Here is a 7,500-nt window from a genome sequence, read left to right on the forward strand (position 1 = left end):
ATGACAACTGATCTATTGTTCTCATCAATCAATGTAAGATCAGGCGAGTTTGGTGAGTGATGGATAACATCTCCCAATGTAGTGCACTGATCAGGTGACAGGACATGATGAATGGATGTGAAGTTGTCCGTTTTGCGCAGCTCTTGCAGTGTTAGCGCTACGATGCGGTTAAAATGATACTCTACTTGTTCAGTTTGCGCAGCGAAGCAGCCAATCACCAAAGCAGCCAATCACCAAAGCAGCGAATCAGCGAAGCAACCAATCACCAAAGCAGCCAATCACCAAAACAGCCAATCACCAAAGCAACCAATCAGCAAAGCAGCCAATCACCAAAGCAGCCTATTACTAAAGCTTTAAAAACAAATCAGCAACAAGACTGTTGAAGTTTGCCAAATTACAGAAAAAGACATAATTTCACAACTCTTTCCATCTTGTAATGTTTTTGGCTCACAATCTGTCAGATTTCGAGAGCTTTTGCAAAGAGGAGTGGGCAAATATTACACCTCATCAACATGTGTCATGCTGATGATAGACATTTACCCGAAAAGCCAAAGGTGCTGCAAAGAAGTATTCGTTTAAGGGTGTGCATATTCATGAAACCATTTTCATTTAAGATTTTGACTATTTTCTTTCCGTTAAAGCTTCGGACTCGTGTTTCAATTGCATTGTGCAGGTTATAGTACAGGCTAGGTAGGCTAGATAAAGGTTGAAAAAGTTTCAAGGTTTTTTTTTTTACAATACAAAAACCTGCCATTTGAACAGGGGTAGGTAGACTTTTTATAGCCATGGCATTTGGCTAGTTTTTATAGGTTTTTACAGGATTTTTATACAGGTACTGTAGATGTGCCTTGGAGGCCAGTTAGCAACAGAAAGAAACATCCGGTAAGTCTTTACAATAATGAACCATCACTTTATAATTATTACTGATATCAAATTAATCAGGAGAGATCAAGCTTTCGCACAGACAGTGGCATCAGGATCAATCAGCAGTGGCCTGGAGCCTGTCAAACGTCTTGTGTATTTGTGACTGTCTTCCTTTAAAGATGTGACTAAACATTTAAAAATGATAAAGCGATGAAAATCACACATTGTATAGATGAATATGCTAAATATTGAGAATTTTTGTTCTTGTAGGAGCCTAGACACTAATTGAAGATGTCTTGTGAAAAACAGGGTGACCATATTCAGGGCTGTAGTGGTCAAATTAGAGGTGGGTAAACTATGAATGTTTTGATCAGACAGACCGTGACGCGACACGACGCGACGCAACGCGACACAGCACAAAGCAACGCAAGGTGTCGCGAATCTGTATTGCTGTCCTGGCCATATTCCATGACGTTATCAGTTAAAGTCATATTAAATCAATGACAGTCGACAAATGTGTTTGTAGTTTGTAGTGTGTTTCAACAGTAAAGAAAAGTATGCTATCTACAGTGTGTGTGTGCGTGTGTGTGCGTGTGTGTGCGTGTGTGTGCGTGTGTGGGTGTGTGTGTGTGTGTGTCTCCTCTCGCACTACCTGTTTCTTCATCTCCTATTTCAGGGGTGCCCAACCTTTTTTTTAACCGAGATCTACTTTTTTTTTTTTTTTTTTTTTTTTTTTTTGATCAATTGTTTTTTATTTTTTTCTTACATATCAACAACAAACATAGAACATATGCCCCCACCCCTCCCAGTGGTGAGCACCCGCAAATAAAGAATAGAAAAAATAAATTAAAATAAAAACAAAACATACATTGTTCTCAAGATCTTTTTTTTTTTTTTTTTTTTACATTGTTCTTTCTTTAGACCCCCCCACCAGCAACAAATGTCTTGATGTCCTCAAATGCCCGACTCCACCTCCTCAAAGTCTGTGATTTGGCCCCATGCATGCGCGCAGTAGCGAGCTCCATCGACACAACGTCCAACAAACTGAGAGCCCACACACGTCTGCACATAACATGGGGGGGATTCCATCGGCTGACCAACATTTTTTTTGCTGCAGTAAAAGCAGCCAGCAGTAGGTTGCTCTGGAAAAGTGTCAGTGAGAGGTTTGAATAATCATTTAAAAAAAATAAACTTGGGGTTAAAACAATATCAGTGCCTATCAGAGCAGAAATGTCACCAGCTAGCTGTCGCCAGAAGGGCGCCAATGAGGAGCATTCCCAAAAAAAATGCAAGAAGGTTCCCACCTTTCCATCCAAACACAAAGTACAATTGGGTGAGTTAGCCAGACGCATATGAAATCTCTTAAGTGGTGTTAAATATACTCTATGTGCTAGTTTCCAATGGATCATTTGATGATTAGGGTTCTTAGATGACATAGTAATTGTCTCCCATGTGTGATCAGAAAAGGTATCCTCCAGTTCACATCCTAAATCTTTTGACCAAACTGCTATTACTCCAAGAGGCTTGTATAGATTCTTCATCAGGAAGGAATAAATAGATGATGCAGAAGAAGGGATGAAGTCATTGAAGTATATAACATTACGGATACTATGCACTGGTAGTTTGGTGTTAAAAGGAACACCAAGAGCCTTAAGAGCTGATCTGATGCGCAAGTAGAAATAGAAAGTGGAGGCCGGTATATTGTACTTAGATCTTAGGTCCTGAAAGGTTCTCAAGCCTTTGTCATCATATAGGTCTCCAAGAGTTGTAATATTACATTCTGCCCACTGAGAAGATCTAAATGGGGTACTCCCAGACAAAAAGCCATTATTATTGAAAAGTGGAAAGTGATGATGCCATTTTGACATAGATCCTGCTTGTCTTTCTACAACCTTCCAAGTGGATAACAAGTGGGCTATGATTGGACCAAAACGGAGAGCACATTGTCGAGTAGGAACATTACAAAAAACCAAATCTCTTAAGTTATACGGGGTGACCATTGATTCTTCAATATCTCTCCATGCCACATTTTTCTTTGAATCAAACCAGACAGATATGGGGCGCAACGCAAAAGCTTGGGCATAGACTTTAAAGTCAGGAAGAGATAAACCGCCATCGTGCCTAGAACGTTGCATAGTGGGCAGCTTAATCCTTGCACGTTTCCCATTCCAAATATATTTCCTTAAAATGGAGTTGATATTGTCCCAAAAGTGTGCAGGGGGTGGTAAGGGTATCATTGCACTATAAAAGTTAACTCGTGGTAAAATGTTCATTTTGATAACTGAAATCCGTGCATATACTGACTTAGGCAAAGATGACCAGTTTGATAGATCTGTGCTAACTTCAGAAAGAATTTTCTTGAAGTTTTTACTGGCAATATCATGTAATGAGGGATATATGTCAATCCCTAAATATTTAAATGACGTAACAATGGGTGCGGCACTTGGAAGAGGCACAGAGACAGGGTCAAAGTTAAGTGGTAGAAAACAAGATTTGCTCCAATTTATCTTGTAACCTGAAAGATCACTAAAATTATTAAACAATGACATGATATGAGGTACTGATGAAGTGGGTTCGTTAACAAATAAAAGTATATCATCAGCATACAAAGAGATGTGATGAGATGTTTTTCTTACTTTAATGGGTACAATTTGCTCTGATTGACGGACAGCCTGAGCTAGAGGTTCTAATGACAAAGCAAATAGCAATGGTGAGAGTGGGCAGCCCTGACGCGTGCCCCTTCCCAAGGAAAAAGAGCTTGAACATAATTGTCCCGTTAAAACAGACGCTTTTGGATTACAATATAGTACTTTTACCATGTTAATGAAGTCGCGACCCAAGCCCATATGTTCTAGTACAGACCACAGATAGTTAATCTCCAAGCGGTCAAAAGCTTTAGTTGCATCTAATGAGAACACTCCACAAGAATTATCTGTTTGATCAGCTGAATAAATGATATGTAAAAGACGGCGTATGTTATCAGATGCAGAGCGTGTTTTGATAAAACCAGTCTGATCTTCATGAACCAACTTGGTAATGACCGACTCTAAACGTTTTGACAATACTTTGGCATATAGTTTAATATCTGCTCCAATCAGTGAGATTGGGCGATAATTAGCACAGGAGGTTGGGTCCAGATCTTTTTTTAACAACAGGGATATAATAGATGTATTAATGTCCTGTCTGAATGCTCCATGTTTAATTGAATGATTTATCATGTCTAGTAATATTGGGCCAAGCTCTGTCCAGAAGCTTGAATATAATTCAATTGGAATACCATCCAGTCCTGGTGATTTACCTTTATTCATAAGTTTCAGTGATTCTTTCAGTTCTTGAAGAGTAATTGGTTGACCTAAAGTCTCTGACTCATCAGTAGATAGAGTAGGCAAATTAAGAGAAGAAAGAAAAGATGATATGGTTGCATTGTCACATGTAGATTCAGAAGTATATAAATTAGAATAGAAAGATTGGAAAGCATTGTTTATGTCCTGTTGATCATTGGTGAGCTCACCAGAGCATAGCCGTATCGCAGGTATATTTGCATACTTTTCATTATTACGCAGTTGCAGGGCTAAGAGATGGCTTGGCCTGCTCCCATTAAAGTAGTAGTTTTGTCTGGTCCTTTGAATAAGAAACTCTGCTTTAACTCTAAGTAATTGGTTTAACTCAGTTTTTAATATTCTAATTTTAGTGGCCATTTGTTCAGAGAACGACGCTTGATTTTTTCCTTCTAATATCTTAAGCTGCGATTCCAGATCAGCTATTCTCTTCATTCTTGATTTTTTAAGATGTGACGCAAAAGAAATTGAGAAGTTGCGAATGAAGCCCTTGACTGCATCCCAGAGTATGCGGGGGTCTGCCACTGTCCCTTGATTAATGCTAATAAACTCCAAGAGCTCAGTTTTAAAAGACTTACAGAAGTTTTCATCTCGAAGTAGCGTAGGGTTAAATCGCCACCGTGGAGCACGTGGGGGTTGATTGATTAATTTGAGGTTAATGACATTGCTATCATGGTCAGACAAAGACATGGGGCAAATATCTGAGCTTTGACAAGATGAGGAGAGAGAACAGGAAATAAATATGAAGTCGATCCTGGAATATGATTTATGTCTTGAAGAATAGAATGTATATGCCTTGGCTGTGACATTAAGAAAACGCCATGAATCTACTAGAGACAATGCAGAAATACAGCTTCTGAGTTTATCAGTGCACGCTGCTTGTAAATGAGATTCACTTTCCCCTGACCGGTCCTCCTCATGCGACATGACAGCATTCATATCCGATCCCAGTACAATCTCATAGCCTGCCATATTAAGAAGATAATTTGTGAGCATTGAAAAGAATGCAGGATCATAAGTGGAGGGGGCATAAACAGAAAGAAAGGCCACCTTCCTGTTCCCCACCAAAGCCTTAACATGAGCTATTCTTCCATCCGTATCATTGTCATGCTCAATAATATCCATTCTTAAATTCCTTCGTAGTAGTATCATAACACCTTTAGTTTTATCAGTGGCACTAGAAGCAGAAATAACTTTATAAAATTTGTTATTACATCTGTGAACATCTTCCTTTTTAAGATGGGTTTCCTGAATCAAAGCTAAATCTATCTTTCTTCTTTTTAAAAGTTCCAGACAGCATGCACGTTTATGAGGTCCGTTTAAGCCATTCACATTCCAACTCAAAATGTTTAGGTTAGTCATAACTGTCAAATACTTGGAATGAAGCCAAAAATAAAATTAAACAATGTACATTTCTTTTAAGGTGCTCACCGCCATCCCACCCTTCTCCCACCCTTGGGTCATAGAACTTGACCCTACCCCTAAACCCAACGCAGACTGGGCATAGAACACGCCCATGTCTGCCCTGTTCCCTTACATGAATCCGTGACATCAGCAATGGATTGCACGCTACAGGTGCCGACATAAGCCCTTATAGTGAAAATCAAAAAACTTATCAGCTCAGTAGCTCTTAAGCCAATACTGTATAATGAAATTAAATGATGGTTGTATGAATACAAATGTAAACAAAATAAAAATAAGTAAAAAAAATAATAAAGTCGCCTGTTCTCCCATTTCACTGGAGAAAGTGCTAAATAGAAGAGGAGAAAGATTAGACTGTCCCAAATATAGCCCAATTAGGATGTATCGGTGGACATTACTTCCTAAAACATCACAAGACAGGCTAAAGGTTTTTTTTTTCAATCTAAGCCAGGGTGGATGGACTAACAGAAGCCTGCACGTAACTTACAATGTCCCATAGAAGGCAGCCTCGCATCATTCCGTGTCATTCACGTCAATGGGGAGGAAATCCTCCAGAGAGTCGCAAAAAGCACTGGCCTCCTCTGGCGTATGGAAATATTCCGTAGCCCCCCCTTTCAGAGTCACCTTTAGAATCGCCGGATACTGGAGGAAGAATTGGTATCCCTTCCTCCTAAGTTCCTTCTTCACGGTCTTGAATGCTGCACGCTTCTTCGCAGTGACCGGCGAGTAGTCAGGGAAGAGGCTGAGGCTCGTCTCATCCTCCAACTGCACACCCCCCTGGTCCCTGGCTGCCTGGAGAATCATGTCTCGATCGTTGAAACGGAGAAGTTTGAAGATGAATACTCGTGGTTTTTCGGGTGTCTTAATCCGCGGTGTTTTAGAGCTGCCTCGAGAGGGGTTTGCATAAATGCGATGGGCTCTTTCAATTTCGATGTTCTCGTCCTTCAAAGCGGGTAGCCAGACTGGCAGCGACCGTTTGATGAAGCCCACCGGGTCGTCTTTTTCCAAGCCTTCGGGCAGACCAACTAAACGAACATTACTGCGTCGGCTACGGTCCTGCAGCTCAACAAGTTGCTGCTCAACAGTATCAAGACGCTTGTCGTGACGTTGTAGAATTGTTTTCTGGGTTCTTTGCTCACCAGACAGGGCATCGATTTTTGAGCACATAGTCGCCATGTGCGTGGATAATTCACTCCTCATCGTAGCCATTTCAGATTTAAGAATAACCTCCAGTCTTTCCATAGCGAAGTTAGCACCTGCTGGCTTAGCTCGATTGTCCCCGGTCTTTACTTTCCTCTTTTGGGAGGTAGAAGATGGCGTTAAAGTCAACTGCCTGCGTGTCAGTGACATTTAGAAAGATAAACAGGCGAAATATAAAATATGTTTTCTGATATTAGCGAATAAATACTGAAAAAAGGGCTGAATGTCAGGAGCTCACTCAACACGCGTGCAGTTCCATCAACGCGTCACGTGATCTCCCCGAGATCTACTTTTGAAGTTGATGGTCGGCCGTGATATACCAAGTCAAATCTAAGGATGTCCGTATGAAAATTTAAGATCACCATTTATTAATCAGCATTATTATGAACAAAATGTTTTTAGTAGGCTACTATGGCCGTATCTTTTCAGTGTGTTTTTAAAGTGTGTTGAATAGCCTATGTGTTTGCAGCACTGATAGTATGCAGACATAATTTCAGTCCTAAACAAGTCCTAAACAACTGAAACAATTTCAGAATGATCAACATTTGATATATAAAAGGAATATGTAGGCACATAGGCCCTATTTCTAAAATATGATGAAGCATTATCAAATGCCTTCAGTGGTACAAATTAAAAAGGGCTCAGAAATGCACCATTTGTTATGGGTAAATAGTAG

Source organism: Engraulis encrasicolus, unplaced genomic scaffold (genome assembly GCF_034702125.1).
Source record: "Engraulis encrasicolus isolate BLACKSEA-1 unplaced genomic scaffold, IST_EnEncr_1.0 scaffold_32_np1212, whole genome shotgun sequence".
NCBI classification, from domain to species: Eukaryota; Metazoa; Chordata; class Actinopteri; order Clupeiformes; family Engraulidae; genus Engraulis; species Engraulis encrasicolus.